This window comes from Coenobita brevimanus, chromosome 26 (genome assembly GCF_032717465.1).
Source record: "Coenobita brevimanus isolate Jiangsu-jjx chromosome 26, ASM3271746v2, whole genome shotgun sequence".
NCBI lineage: Eukaryota > Metazoa > Arthropoda > Malacostraca > Decapoda > Coenobitidae > Coenobita > Coenobita brevimanus.
Window position 1 is genome coordinate 29,670,711 of NC_136979.1, and position 15,800 is coordinate 29,686,510.

Here is a 15,800-nt window from a genome sequence, read left to right on the forward strand (position 1 = left end):
CAAATAACGTGATCATGTGAGGGGTGTCATTATGCAGGTCGGTGCGCACATTACACCTGTGAGGCACCATTAGGCTTGTCTCCACCTCTCCCCCCCATCCCCTCTGTTCAGCTTGCTGTGTACCCTGCCTATGCTGCCTTTTGTCTCTGTGTGCACCCTGGCTCTGTGAACCCTGGTTTGTGTGCACCTTGTCCCTATGTGCACCTTGTTCCTGTGTGCACCATGACTTTTGTGCCCCCTGACTCTATATCCACTCTGATTCTGCTCGCACCCTGTCTCTATGTGCACCCTTCCTGTGTGTACTTTGTCTGTGTGTACCCTGCCTTTGCGCACATTCTCTCTGTGTGTGTAATGTTTCTGTATGCACCCTGTCTCTGTGTGCCTTCTGCTACTGTGTGCATCCTGTGTTTCTGTGAGTTTTGTCTGTGTGCACTTTGTCTTTATGTGACTGTCTCTCTGTTCATTCTCTCTGTCTTTATTTACCCTATCTGTGTGCGTCCTCATATGGTGTGTACACAGACTCTATGTGCATCCTGCCTCTGTGCAAACCCGTTCTCTGTTTGTACCCGATTCCTGTGTGCATCCTGGCTGTATGTGCACTCTTTCTCTCTGTCCTTCCTCACTTACATCTAAACCTTTTGTGCGCATCATGGTCTGTATTCAACCTGTGCACAGCTGTCTTTGTGTACTTCCAGTCTCTTTAGGTGCACCTGGTATCTGTGTACAATAATCAGTGGAAATTCTGCGTTTCTGTATATCTGATTCTGTGTCTAAGCTATCTGCAAATATTTGCCTATGTATACGCAGTGTCAGTGTTCTGGCTATCCATGTACATGAGTCCTTGTGTACACCCAGAATGTACTTGCGTCTGATTCTGTGTAAAAATCCTACTTTCGTACATATGTCTTTTCATACATCTAATTTATGTGTGTAATGGGTTTTGTGGCCAAACTATCTGACGACATCTGTCATTATGTGTGTATAGGATTATCTGTACAATCTATCTGTGTATACATCACCATCAATCCTTACGTGTACATCTAATATCATTGCATGTACTTCTCTGTATGCACTGTAGGAGGATGTAGAGTTGCGGGCAGTAGATTCGGTCTACATTTTGCTCAATGGATTACGAAATTCTACCCATATATTCAGAAAAGTTCTTTGGGCTTCAAAGATTGCATTACTATTTCGAAAGCCATTGCTCACTCTCTCGTTATTTATCACTGCGAGTGTCATCGATATTAATGCCCGCAACTGTGCATGTTGTATATATGTGCACCCTGACGGTGCATAGTAATCTGTCCACCATCTCTAGGAGTTTTGCTTTTGGATGCATCTTGTATCATTGCTAAAACTGAGTGATTTAATTCAGTTTATGGGAGATCTGTTGTGGTGCAGGGGATAGATATACACTGTAACGTGTTTGACTCCTGTATGATGTTTCTTTTTTACTGTTTCTAAAGTTTATTCACCTCCAGTTAGGGTGACCTCATTTAGTAAAGAGGTTGAATGAGAGAATTTCTACCAAAAGTGAATCTATTTGGTTGTTTCCTGTACACAAAAAAACATTTTTAAATTGCAAAAACTGCATTTCACCGCGGTTCCCAAATAAAGTGACAGGAAAAAAAATGTAATAATAATCTTGCCCACTGAGTTCCCTCGTCACTTTACCAAGCGGTCGTGGAAAACGGAATAAAAATGAAGTCCAAAAATCCGACCCAAAAAGGACGTGAGCTCAACAAATATTTTCGGCGTTGTCAGGACGGGCCATACATTTCTCATCCCGCAGTGCCTCACCTCGAACCACCCGCCGGCCCTAACTCCCCTACCTCTTCCCTTCCTGGCCTTTCCCCTCCAGTGCCTAATTCTCTCCCTATTCTGCCCTCGATTCCCTTCCTCCCACCTTCTCTCTCTCTCTCTCTCTCTCTCTCTCTCTCTCTCTCTCTCTCTCTCTCTCCTTTCTTCACTGAAGTCCACCTCACTGCTTCCCTTCCCGTCCGTCACTTTTTTCTCTCATGCCCATCCTTCTAAGTCATATTCTGTCAACTTTTCTCCTTCTTGGTCCCATCTCGTGCCTGATTTCACCTTCACTTTCCACTTACTGCCTCCCGTCGCATTACATTCTCTTCCTTCTGCCATCTTTCCTATTTTCCTTCCATCTACCCTTTGCTCCCATACCCGTCTGAGTGCTTACCTCTCTTCAATCTTCAGCAAACAATTCCTCCATTCTCCTAGATATGCCACCCAACCCTTTGTACTGAGGATGTGCATTATAGAATCTTCTACAACTCCTCCCCTTACCATTCTTGTTCATCCCATTCCTTGCATTTTCACTCGTCATCATTTCTAACACATTCCTTGTCTTCCTCCTCCTCCTCCTCCTCTACCTCCTCCTCTTCACTGATACTCTCCTGTCTGACTTTCTTTCCTTCTTCCTTCACCTGTTCACTTCGTTGACGTGAATTTTACCCTTGCAATCATAAACTAAATTATTCAGCCTAGGGGATACTTCTGGTAGTGAAGTGAATCAAACATCGTTTCCATTTACCCTTTCAGCATTTACTTTTTCCAGCAGTGTCCCACTTACTGTGAAGTCCAAGGGCGAACTGGGGTAGTGAATGAGTTAACAATGTTTCCTGCCTCATTATCACCCGCATTTAGAAGGCGGAGCGATGATGTTTTTGCCCGTCTGTGTGTGTGTGTGTGTGTGTGTGTGTGTGTGTGTGTGTGTGTGTGTGTGTGTGTGTGTGTGTGTGTGTGTTCCCACTATATCTCATGAACGGATTGAGCTATCAACATGGAACCTTCAGGGTATCAAGATATGGCCAAAATCTTGGCCGAGTTCGAAAATGGGCACTCGGAGTTAAGGTCAAGGACACCAAAATTCAAAGGTCAACTAGCTTTTATCGCCCGCCTTTAGCACCATTATATCTCATGAACGGCTTGAACTATCAACATGAAACCTTCAGGGTATAAAGATATGGCCAAAAATCTTGGACTTGGCCAAGAGCATTTTCTGGCGCACAATTAGGATTTTGCTCCCGAATGCTTTTCTTTCATTTACTTCGCTTGTCCCTCTTCCCTGTGTTTTTCTCTTTTATCTCACTTAACTTTCAGTGATTTCCTGTTTCCATCATTCTTTTTCTTTCTTTTTACATAACTTTTCCCTCCTTGCCGATCCAGTCAGTTCTTCCAACCCTGCAGTTCTTTATAATTTGTTCAGGGCATTGGTTATCCTATCTGCCTTACTTATTCCTGCCTGTCTTTTCCATCCGCTCATCACAACTCTTTCTTCTAGTGCAGCATCTTCTATCCTTAAACTTCCGTCTTCCCTCAGTATCCATCTTCTTGTTTTCTCTTCCTTCTCTCTGTTCTACATTTTCTCTTCTTGCCTCTTCTTCCGTTCTGGCATCCTATTTCCCATGTAAGTTATTGTCTCTTTCTCTTCGCTTTAATGATAAAAGCTTGAACTTCTGTGAAACTTGCGTCTAAATATCATTAACGAACCACCTAGCAATTTCCAAAAATTCTCTCTCTCTCTCTCTCTCTCTCTCTCTCTCTCTCTCTCTCTCTCTCTCTCTCTCTCTCTCTCTCTCTCTCTCTCTGCGATGTTCTTCTCTCCTATCCTGTCTTGTTTTAAAACTTCTGTAATCGCAGGGTAAGTCTTTGTATTAAAGCGTGACCATTTAGAGAGGACTGTAAGGTGCATGTGGTAACTATCGTTGGTTGTCTGTCTGTCTGTTTGTCTATCTTTCTCATGTGCTTTCCATTTATGACGCGGGCGTGTGTGTGTGTGTGTGTGTGTGTGTGTGTGTGTGTGTGGGTGTGTGTGTGTGTGTGTGTGTGTGGGTGTGCGCTGCTCAGCGTCCCTCCTGTCCTGGCTCACACCTCGCTATAAGAGTTGTGACCCTCCTGGCCTCTCCTCGCCTCAGCCACCCTCTTAGCCGCACACCCTTATCTCGCTAGCCACTCCTCCACACTTCCCTTCCTTCTTACCCTCCCTCCTTCCTTCGTCTTCTTTTAACAAAGTTTTAGCGCTTGCCAGTTCTTCTTCTTCTTCATCTTTTGCCCTTTTATTCCTTGTTTCGTTCCCTCCCTTTCTCTCTCTTTATAAGAACTTTTGGTGTTTGGATCCCTTTCTCCTCCTTTCTTTCTTTCTTCTTCTTCTTCATTCCTCAGTCTGATGACGTACTTTTTGGTACCCTGCAGTAACCCTGTCACTACAAGACGTCTCCCTTACGTTCAGTAAAGTCGTTTGGTGTTGGCAGGTTATATACAAAATAAAACGCACCTATATGGGTCTATTTCTTTGAGTATTGAACAAAATAATCTCATCAAAGACTCGCAGCATGGATTCCAGAACAAGCGACAATGTTTAACCAAGCTCCTTGATTTATTCGATGACGTATTGATATGTTCGATAAAACTAAACCAGTGGATGAAATATATCTTGATTTTCAGAAAACATTCGATAAAGTTTCCCGTATTCGATTTCTTCAGAAACTTAGCATCTATTGTATCAGTGGCAGTTTATTAAGATGGACTGAAAGCTGTTTTGTGGAAGAGAAACAAAGAGTTGTAATTAACGGGAAAGAGTCAGACTAGATGAATGTTACAACAGGAGTGCCACAAGGTTCCGTTTTGGTTTTATGCTGTTTCTAATCGATACCGATGATGCAGGTGAAGAATTATGTTGTAAAATAGCCAAATCAGCTGACTGTATGGAGATCGGTAACAAAGCAGAGACCTCTGAACAAAGACTGATGATTCAAAGAGATCTTTTAATATTCTGTTCAGTCTGGCTTATACACGTTACAGGATTTTAATACTGACAAGTGCACATTCCTCAATCCTGGGAGTAAAAATGAAAAATAGTAGCTATACTATGTATAAAGATCAGCTCTTGAACGTAAATTAATAAAAATATTTAGGAATAATTATAAGAAACGATTTTGAATCATGTAGACAGTGCTCGGAAGCAATAAAGAAGGATAACAAACTATTATTATTTATGGACAAAACATTCACATTCAAATTGATGGATATTGTCTTTACCTTGTATTGTTTCCTATAGTCGCAGTGCACAACTCTGAGGTTGTCAGTATCATACCTTGGCAACCTACCTGTAAACAGTGCATCCAGTTTCGTATCATATTATACACGGATCATATTGTTATACACCAATACATTATACACGAATATTATTATACGCGAACATATTATACACGAATCACACGTGTATCATATTATACACGAAATCAGACGCACTGTTGACGGGTAGGTTGCCAGAGTATGATAATGACAAAACCAGAGTCGTGCACTGCGACTACTGCACGTGTGCATTTTGAGTACTGTATACAGTTTTGGTCACCATATTACAAGAAAGATATTGAAAAATTAAGGAGAGTACTTTTGAAAGCGACAAAAATGATGCCTAGGTTATGAAACAAACCATATGAGGAACACTTAGAAGAACTAAAGCTATTTTACAAGGAGATATGACTCTGGCATATAACATTTTTAAAGGAAATGACAATATGGTGATTGGTATGTAGCAGTGCTTCACAACAGACCGGTTGTTTTACAGTACAGGCAATGATTATAATATTATTGGCAAAAGTTTCCAGTCCAAGGAAGTAAAGGACTTTTTCTTCAACAGAGCTATCAGTACATGGAGCCAATTGTCTAGGCATGCACTAAGCTGCAATACAGCAGAAACATTTGAAAGTTGGTTGGATAAAATTTTGCCTTCGAGTCCCCAGTTAAACTCATTCATGGCTGAATGACAAAAAATGTAAATAAAACTAAATGATTTCACTCTCTTTTCAAATCACGGGGACTGCAGCAGCAGTGCATTATGATTACTGGATAGTATTACTTTTCCCTTGCAGATAAGATAATGTTGAACAATTTTTTTTTTTCTGTTTCCTATTAAAATTCCATGACATTTTTCTGTGCTACATGGAAAATCCTTCTTACTTTTTCCTGCTAGTGTATTATGAAATCGCGAGGGCCATGAAATCATAAGTGCAGCATAAAGGAGCGATGCAAGCGACATCTATCGGCACGGGGGGTAAACACAGGTGTAATATATTTAATAATAAAGCATCTTTGATTCATTTCGAAGAAAATTATTAATAATTATGAATAATTATTAATTATGAAATCACAAGGGCATGCAATCGTGAGGGCAGAATAAAGGAGCAACACAAAGCGACACCTATCAGCACGGAGGGTAAGCACAAGTGTAATATGTTTAATAATAAGGTGTTTTTAATTTATTTCGAAGAAAATTATTAAAAATTATGAATAATTATTAATTATTGTTAATTAGTCAATATTTAGTAGATTTTTATATGAAATATGTAATTTTAATAACAAATAAAAAAAAACAATGTAAAAAAATATTTAATACAATTCATGCATTTTTCGTAACAAATATTTTTTATTGGTTAAAATATAATTTATATTATTTTTAATAATAAAAATTTAATCACAATTAGACATTTCACCAGACCCTGCTTCAGAGGTTTGCCACCAGGTGGTCTAGTGTTGCCCAGTCTCAATTAAGCATTTTTGTGGGGTTTTAACGACCTGTGAATTTGTACCTACCACTAATTTAATAATAATGTTGCTATTTATAGCAATCTTTTTTTTCCTATTCAATCAACTTCATATACATACCTGTAAATAAATAATATGGCAGGCTATCAGAGAATCTTAGCCTGGGGACTAAAATAGTGTGTTGTCTATTTACATATATGTGAATAAATGGTGTGCTTTTAGTAAAAGGAGCTTACCTTCAGGATTTCTGTTGTGTGCGTTTTAGCATGCTTTAAGAAGTAAGCTGTTCCACTGAAAATAATGTACTTAACGATTGCTTAGTTGGGGAATCGCCATATTAATCTAAACAAACAGCAATGCGGTACAACACTATAACCATAGCAGAGTACGAGGAGTTGAAGTGTAAACTTACTAAACTGTGTAATGGAGAAAGGGAAACATTTAAAAGAATTCTTTATGTTAGACTTAGGCTACTAAGATGATCAAGACGTCCAACAGGTCCATATTGTTTTGAAGTCATATGTCAAGCAATGTAGCATTTCGAAAGGTGCTGCCAGATCTGCTGCTTCATATGTTTTTTTTTGTTTTTTTTTTTATACCAACGAATGCAAAATATTTCAATCACTGTTGTCTTGCCTTATGGATGGTTTTAGAAAAATTGCGTAGGTTTTGTCTCTATCTTATGCTTACAGAAAAGAGTAAACTGACAGAAGCTGTTTACAAAATGACACATTATATTATATATAATCTAAAGGCTCCCACACTAATTTCTTTGTAGCATATCATTCCAGTTGAGCTATTTGATGTGTAAAATATGTTTTAGGGTGTTTTACTTTGTCTCTAATTAAAAAGAAACAAAGCACTGGCTACTTTTTCATCACCTACCCCACAACAGAGCTAGGCGACAGAAGTGAACCTAGTGGCACATTTCACTCTCTCCAACATCAAACTGTGCCCTGTACCACAATATTTCCATCTCTGGTTGCTCTTGTCGTCCACCAATTTTGCTGTCCCAGTATCTAAAAGAGCTAGCCTGCAATCCTTATTTGTTGAAAATTTCAAATATTCAGTGCCCCACATAAAATGCTTTTTGTCCATCATCCATTTTCTATTCATCCAATGATATGTCTGGTAGTTGGCATATTTTCTCAAAGTTCTTGAATCAAATTCCAACAAAATAATATTATTTGCACCCATGTTTTCATCATTAAAACATTCTAAAATAAATGAATCAATTAAAATTACAAAAATATTGTGCAAAAGCATCATAAAACACTCTAATCCCCCTTGAATTTGAAAATTTAGCCCCCGTAAAAGTTTTGGTGTGCATGTCTGCATACCTCCTTCCTTTCTGGAAGGTGATAACAGGCTTTTTTTCTTCCTTTTTCGATTTCCCTCCCAACAATTGCAAACCCACTACTCTGTTTATATATATCACAATCTTTTAGTCAATTTTTAATTTTAAAAATATTTTACTGGCTTTGCACCATAGAAGATATTCTTATGAATGAAAAGACTTGTTCCGAAAAATCATTGGTGATTCCAAAGTGTAAAAAGAAGATAGCTTTTTATTACTGTCAGATGACTTGCTTTGATACACTAACATCCATCCATCCATCCATTGCCAGACGCCATGTATCCCAAACGGGGTGGCCAAGGGCTTAGAGTTGATTGTTTTACAGGGAGGGGCACTAATCCTCCACCAACCCCACTTGACACGTAGGGATGCCAACAGCATCTGGTGTTCCCAGGCGGTCACCCATCCAAGTACTAACCAGACCCAACGTTGCTTAACTTCGCTGATCGGACGGGAAGCGGTGTACTCAACGTGGCATGGCCGTTGGCTATACACTAACAACATTATTTAAAAAAAAAAAAAAAAAAAACTTGTATTTTTGAAATAAAATTACTAAATTTTATCAATTTATCAAAATTTCAAGTAAAAAAATCTCCTTTTTCATTGAAATTAAAAAAAAAAAATTATTAAAAACAATTTATTTGATTGCCAAATTTTTTGCAATTATTAGGAAGTTAAAAATTGTTAAGAACACTTATGGTGGGATGGAGATCAAAAATTTAATCCAATCGTGGACTGTTTGAAAAATTAGACTTATCCTAAAGATTTTGAATCTTCAGTAGGAAAGGCCTAAGGAAGAGCTATGTGGAATTGGCAAAGAACCTGTTCCAAATATGATATGAAAGGTGAAACTCTGGTCCAAGCTCAAAAACGAATCAAAAGAATTTGATACCAAAAATCTGGATCAAGAAATGAGGGAAGTTCTGAAGAAAGGAGAAGCAGAACAAGAAATCGCAAAAGTCCAAAATGATATAGCTCTTATGGGACAAAATGCAACTCAAGAAGCAGTTGCTAGAAGATTTTATTGGGATTCCATGACAAATGATGTGCCCTATTTTATCAAGAATTACCTTACCTGCCAACTCAATCAGCCATTCAAGGACAAGCCAGCTGTTCTCAGACCAGTTCCTCCTCCTCGCACAGCCTTCTCTATGTGGTCCATGGACTTGACTACCATAAAAAAAAAAAAAAAAAAAATGGCTTCATTCATATATTAGTCATTGTTGACTACGTGACTAAATGGGTTGATGCCATTCCACTGAAATGCAAAGAAGCCAAAGAAGTGTTGAAATGTTTTAAAAGATAAATTTGTTGTAGATTTTTTTAAAATAATAAAACAGAGGAAGGAAAAACAAATGAATAAAAGAATAATTCATACACAAGATTACTGGCGTCCTCCATTCATAAAATATCCATAACAGTTGGACTTCAACAGCTGCAGGTTGAAGTTTGGGGGGAAACAACTCAGGGGAAGCGAGTTCCAGGGAGATGCAGTTCGGGGAATAAAAGAATTTTGATTGGCAGAAATTCTGCAATAAGGCTGTGCGACACTCCAGTGATGAGCTCTACCAGATGCCCGTGTAGCACAAGGGAAGGCATGGGGAGGTGGCACAATGGATGCAACTTCGTTTGAGCATTTGCCATAAAAGTATCTGTAAAATAATGCAAGGGGGGCAACGTTCCTTCTTACTGGTACGGGAGGTAGTTTATTTATAAAGCAGGTTATTAATAATTCCAACAGCTTTGTTCTAAATTTTGTTTAGTTGTCTTAATGCAACCTCTCCACATCCATTCCACAAGGGTGAGCAATATTCAAGCTGAGGGCACACATGACTTGTAAATTATAGCTAACTGCTGGTCAGTGAAGAAGTTACTGACTCTGTACAATAATCCAAGTTTCTTTGAGGCGGTTTTAGCAATCATCTGGCAAGAGAGGTCAAGCTGAGTGCAATGTTAAATGAGACACCGAGAATTTCATTACTATTGGAGATGGGAATATTAGTAGCATAGAAGTTAATATACAAATCTGGCAATATCTGTCTATTAGTAAATTGTATATATATTTGGTTTTACTAGCATTAAATGAGACAAGGTTGTTTTGTCCCCATTCATTGATCGTAGATAAGTCTTGATTTATTGAGATGACTGTACTGAGTTGAGAGTTAGAGATATTAGACATTGTTGAGTCATCTGCATATGAATGGATGGGATTGTGGGTGACAGATAAGAGAACATTAATATGAACCAGGGGCAGGGTTGGCGCTAGGAATGATCTCTGTGGCCTGCCAGCATTAATTGAGTGGAAATTGGAATAAGCTGTACATTATCTACTTTTGCTCTTCTTTTTCTGTCACTGAGATATGAGGAAAACAGAGGAACAAAAGACGTTAGTCCATGGCAAAAGTTTGGACAGCAGGGAACAATGCCACACTCTGTCGAAAGCTTTAGAAATATCAAGGGCTACTGCATGAGTCTCTCCATGTTGGTCGATTGGTGGGTGGAATGAGTCATGAGACAGTATGTCAATGGTGGATCTTTCGTGGCGAAAACCATATTGTCTATCACTAATTAAGATGTTGGATTCAAGACGTTTAACTATGTGCTTATTAATTAAAATTTGAAATACTTTACCAAGAGAAGATGTAACAGCTATTTGCCTGTAATTAGAGGGGTCAGAAGAACTTCCTTTCTTTGGAATTGGGTGGATATTGGCTTCTTTTCATGAATTAGGGAATGAAGAAGTACTTATGTATAGTCAGAATAATTTAGTTAGAACAGAGGCAAATTCTGGGGAACACTTTTTCAAAACAATTGGAGATATTGCATCTGGGCCTGGAGCTTTGTTGGTTGGTAAATTGTCTAGGATGGATTTTTCGTATTTTGTCTGTATTTTAAGTGGAATAGTTTCGGGAGAGTCAAGTTCTAATACTGGGACGTTCTGGCTGACTTCCTCTACGGTAGAATTTCTGGCAAATGTACTGGCAAAGATATTCGCTTTCCCACGTGGGTCATTTGTAATGTTGTCATCTGAAGATTTTAGTGAGGGAATGGCTGATGACTTGTTAAAGTTATTATTGAAAGAACTGACAGCTGACCAGAATATGCTGTTGTCATTAGGGTTGTTAAGTAGTTTTGATGTTTGATTTTGAAGAAAGTTTAATTTAGCGAGGCTATCCTAAAGTTCTAATATCAGACAATGGAACTGAATTCTCCAAGAAGCAATTGGATGAATTTTGTAAGAAGCACAACATCGTACATAGAGAGACAAACAGCATACCATCCTCAAATCAATGGTTTGGTTGAAGTCACAAAGAAGGCTGTGAAACAAGGTCTAAGAAAGCTCTTGGCTGTCAAAAAAGAGCTGACTAAAAATTGCAAGATAGTGAGGATTGGACTGACGATTTGGACGATATGCTTTTCTCTCTGAGAACCAGAATAAGAAAAGCCACCAAATATTGAGCTTATGAACTGGTCTTTGGGCGCACTCCTAGACTGGCCAGTGATAATGAATTGAGCAGAAAGGCTCAAGGAAACAAGAATGATGAAAATAAAGAAGAAGAAGAAGAAAAAGAAGAAGAAGAAGATGATGATGATATGAAGAAAAAGGAGAATAAGAAGATGATGATGATGACGATGAAGAAAATAAAGAGGAGAAAGAGACAGAGAACGAGGAAAAGGGAAAAATGATAATGAAGAAGAAAAAGATAATAAAAATTGAAGAAGAAGAAGTAAATGAAGATGAGCAAGACAGTGAAAGTGAAAAAAGTGAAAGTGATGGTGAAAGCCAAATTAAAATGGATGAAATGAAGGAAAAATTGAAAAGTGTTGAAAAGGAAGCTAGAAAAAATATAAAAGAAGAGCAGAAACTGCTAAACAAATATTTTGATATCAGAAATGCCTCTCATATTCTGTTCAAAGTTGGTGACATATTTCTTGTTCAAAATTCTAGAAAAAGAACAAGACAAGGGTCAGTAATGGAGCCTAATTTTCAAAATAATTAGAATAAAAAGACAGTCCAGTGCCAAGGTGGAACCAGTGGATGAAAGAAACGAGTCAATTCGTGGACATGTGAGCTTTGCCAGATTTAAGCATTATGGAACTGTGAAAGAGAAAGAAGAAAATGAGGAAGAAAAAAAAAAAGAAAATAAATGTTCAAATTGAAAAGGAAGTTAAAAGTGGAGAAGAAAGTGAAAATGAAGAAAGTGAATGTAATGCAAATAAAAAAAAGAAAAAAAGATGAAAAAAAATATTTAAAAGAAACTAATATCGCAGAGAAAGTGAATTATAACTATATACTGCCAGCCAAAAAATTGGATGACTCAGTGTTGTAAATTTTTGAACATAAATGCTGGTCCTAATGATTCTAAGATTGGCAAAGCTCCTGTTGGCGAATTTGAGCGTCATAAAGGTCCAAAGAAGCAGAATATTCGCAGCATTATTGGTGATGGCAACTGGCTGTTTTGTGCTTTGTCTTTTGCTATGACTGGATGTCAAAAATCACTCAAACAAGTGCGAAAAGTAATTTCTGAATTTATGAAAAGAAATGACGATCCAAAATTGGTGGAAATGATGGACAACGCAGCACTGTGGAAGAATATTTGAATAAGAGCTAAATGCACCAACAAACGACTTGGGGCACTGATATGAAAATGCTGGCTTTTGCATGGATGGTCAACTGTGTGATTTGTTTGCGGAACCCAAATCAAAAGAACTGGCTTACCATGTCTCATACACCACTGGAAGCCATTGGAGAGTCAACGACAACTTTTTTTTTTTTTTTTTTTAATTGGTGGAAATGAACATTCTGACATGGTTCTGGACCCTAGGACATATGATTAGTAGTTGCAGTCAGATGTCTTTTGTGCAGAAACTCTGTGAATGTTCTAGTATGCCACTAAGGCACACTGACTCAGCTCAGCTCTTGTATATATAAGTTTAGGCAGTGTAAATAAATAGGTAGTATATTGCTTAGGAAGTTATATTATGATATATTTAAGTGCACATATATACTCTTTTGTTGCATTCATTTTTTTTTTGTGTGTGTGTATGTGTGTATTACCTTTTACTCGCCTATTTACTCTTTTGTTGTTTAGAATCTTTTTTTTTTTTTTTTTCAGTTAATCTGTTATTTTCCGATTCAACTATATAAATGTGCACGTATAACGTTGTATTTTTTGTCATAATTTTTTTTCGGGGAGGGGGTTTGTGTCTTGCCACGTGGTCAACGTTCACTTCGTAGAAGATGAACAGTTTGATGAGACCTAGCTTTTATATATATATATATATATATATATATATATATATATATATATATATATATATATATATATATATATTATATAAGCTGGGTACTGAAACTGACTGATGGGCTGCATAAAATATTTTTTAGAATTACATGAAAAAATTTTGATATAATTATTATTTTTTTATTGTTGAAATATATATGTTATGAATTTTATTTTAACTAATAAAAATCATGTAATAATTTGTATTAGTTAATTTTTTAATAATTATTTAAATATATATGTTATAAGTTATATTTTAACTAATAAAAAATATTTAATAATTTTAATTAGATATTTTTTATTTTTTAAAGTTTTATTAGTGTATTTAATAACTTTTTAAAATTTTAGTTTGTCTTTAATCTGATTTTTATTAAAAATTAAATATTTCATATGAAAATTACTAAATATTGACTAATTAACAATCATTAATAATTATTCATAATCATTAACAATGTTCTTCGAAATAAATTAAAAACGCTTTATTATTATATATATTACACTTGTGTTTATCCCCCGCTCTGATAGGTGTCGCTTTGCGTCGCTCCTTTATTGTGCCCTCACGATTTCATGGCCCTTGTGATTTCATAATTAATAATTATTCATAATCATTAATAAGTTTCTTCGAAATACACCACAGATGCTTTATTATTAAATATATTACACCTGTGTTTACCTTCCGTGCCGATAGATGTCGCTTGCGTCACTCCTTTATTCCGCCATCATGATTTCATGGCCCTCGCGATTTCATAATACATCGGCTTTGACTGGAGGATCTGGTAAGCGAGAGGGGAGGAGGACCTTTCTGCTTTGCTATCCTTACCTTCGCTTCGTAGTATTAGATATCATAGTCATAGTCTTCTCTTTAACAAACAGCCTCAAAAGGACAATTAAGTCTGTTTCAGTTTGCTTTCCTTTTTGCACTTGTATACTCGTTTTTTAATTAAGAAATCATAAAGTTCTTTTAACTCAACTAAAGATTAAATTGCCATTTTTACCCTTGACCTCGGTGAAATCGTCTGTCGGTAGCCGAAACCCAATGCAAAGTAGGCACTTTAATGGCACAAGAGGTTTTGCAGCATTTTTATCTTTGGCCACTGATTTACATACTTAAATCTCCACACCACCGTATAGAGACCTACTGTATTTGCTCGGTTTCATTCTTCTGCCTTTACTGAAACATTTTTCAAATTGGTGTCAAACTTCAGACTTCACACAATCGTTCCTTGGACAAATACTAACAAGAACTTTTTTTTTTCTTAGGTCTTTTAAAGGGACAAAAGGAGTCTAAGGACAACCCACACAAACACACAAAATGGTAGGGTCCTATGTTGTACATTTATTAATTACCATGGCAATTTGCAAAAGAAGTATGTCAGTGTGCCGTAGCTATGTGGAGACCATCCTGCATTCCTTTGGGATTATTAGCACTCTTTAATGCTCATTAACATTCTGTCGTTTAGTACACATCAATACTATCACCTTTTTATTAACGGCATACTTTGCATCTTATCATGCAAGAGGATATCATCTCTCAGGCTTCTGTGATTTGCACTTAGTTTAGTAAAATCGTATTGCGTTAGAGTGAATAAGGTACTGGAGCTGTCCCAGCCATGCGAGGAATGATGCTACCAGTATTAAATCTGTTAGACTCCTATGGCTCTAAATTGAATCTGATCGTATGACGATCGTTGTAATTTAATACTGGAGAAAACTCGATCGCAAAAGACTGAATGCGTAAAAGGTTAAATAAAGCACTGGGAAAGAAGTTTCATTCATTCATTCATTGCCAGACGCCATGTATCCCTCACGGGGTGGCCAATGGCTTAGAGTTATTTGTTTTACAGGGAGGGGCACTAATCCTCCACCAACCCCACTTGACACGTAGGGATGCCAACAGCATCTGGTGTTCCCAGGCGATCACCCATCCAAGTACTAACCAGACCCAGATCAGCAAGATTACAGGTCGGTGTCTCCAGTAGGTATTCAGCCACACTGCTGTAGCTCAACAGGCTCTTTCTTTGTGATAATAACTCTTCATATAGCGTCTTGAGAGATTATCTATGATGTTTAAATCTTTTCAGTAACGACCTAGTCACAAGAATATAGTATTTTCCCCTTCCTAATTATCTCTCCATTTTTCTTATCGTATCATATGAATTCCCAAGCGTTTTTCTTTCTTTCCTCCTTTTCTTCTAGTTACCTTCCTATTTTCCATTACATTTTCCGCTTGTTTCTCTGTCTGCTTTGCTTCCTTTTCTTCATTCCTCTTCTTTCCCTCGCACCTCCACTACCGTCCCACATCTTCCTCATGAGCTACTCAACGCAGTCACTCGGTATCTTGGCAAACTTGTATCGCATTCCCGCTGAAGGATGACCAATAAAGCCCAAACAGCAGGGAGGAGGAGGAGAAGCAGCTGATAACACCTTCAGTTTGAGAGGCTTTCCAAACCCATTTTCGCCCAGTGTCCCCAGCATAGGGCGGAATTGGGCATTTTCAAAAGTTAATAAAAAAGGGCACCATAGGTTAGGAATAAGAAAGGGAACCACGGGTTAGGGACCTATGAGCTTCGCTACTATGACCCGATAGACGG

The 15,800-nt window shown here is 37.6% G+C and overlaps 1 non-coding gene across 1 annotated transcript; it reads right to left on the minus strand.

The window, feature by feature from the left end:
* Nucleotides 1–8,293: 8,293 nt before the first annotated feature.
* Nucleotides 8,294–8,412, minus strand: LOC145394233 (5S ribosomal RNA). The gene has a single exon (XR_013896340.1). It is a non-coding gene; the product is annotated as a 5S ribosomal RNA (ribosomal RNA).
* Between the last annotated feature and the right edge of the window lie 7,388 nt (nucleotides 8,413–15,800).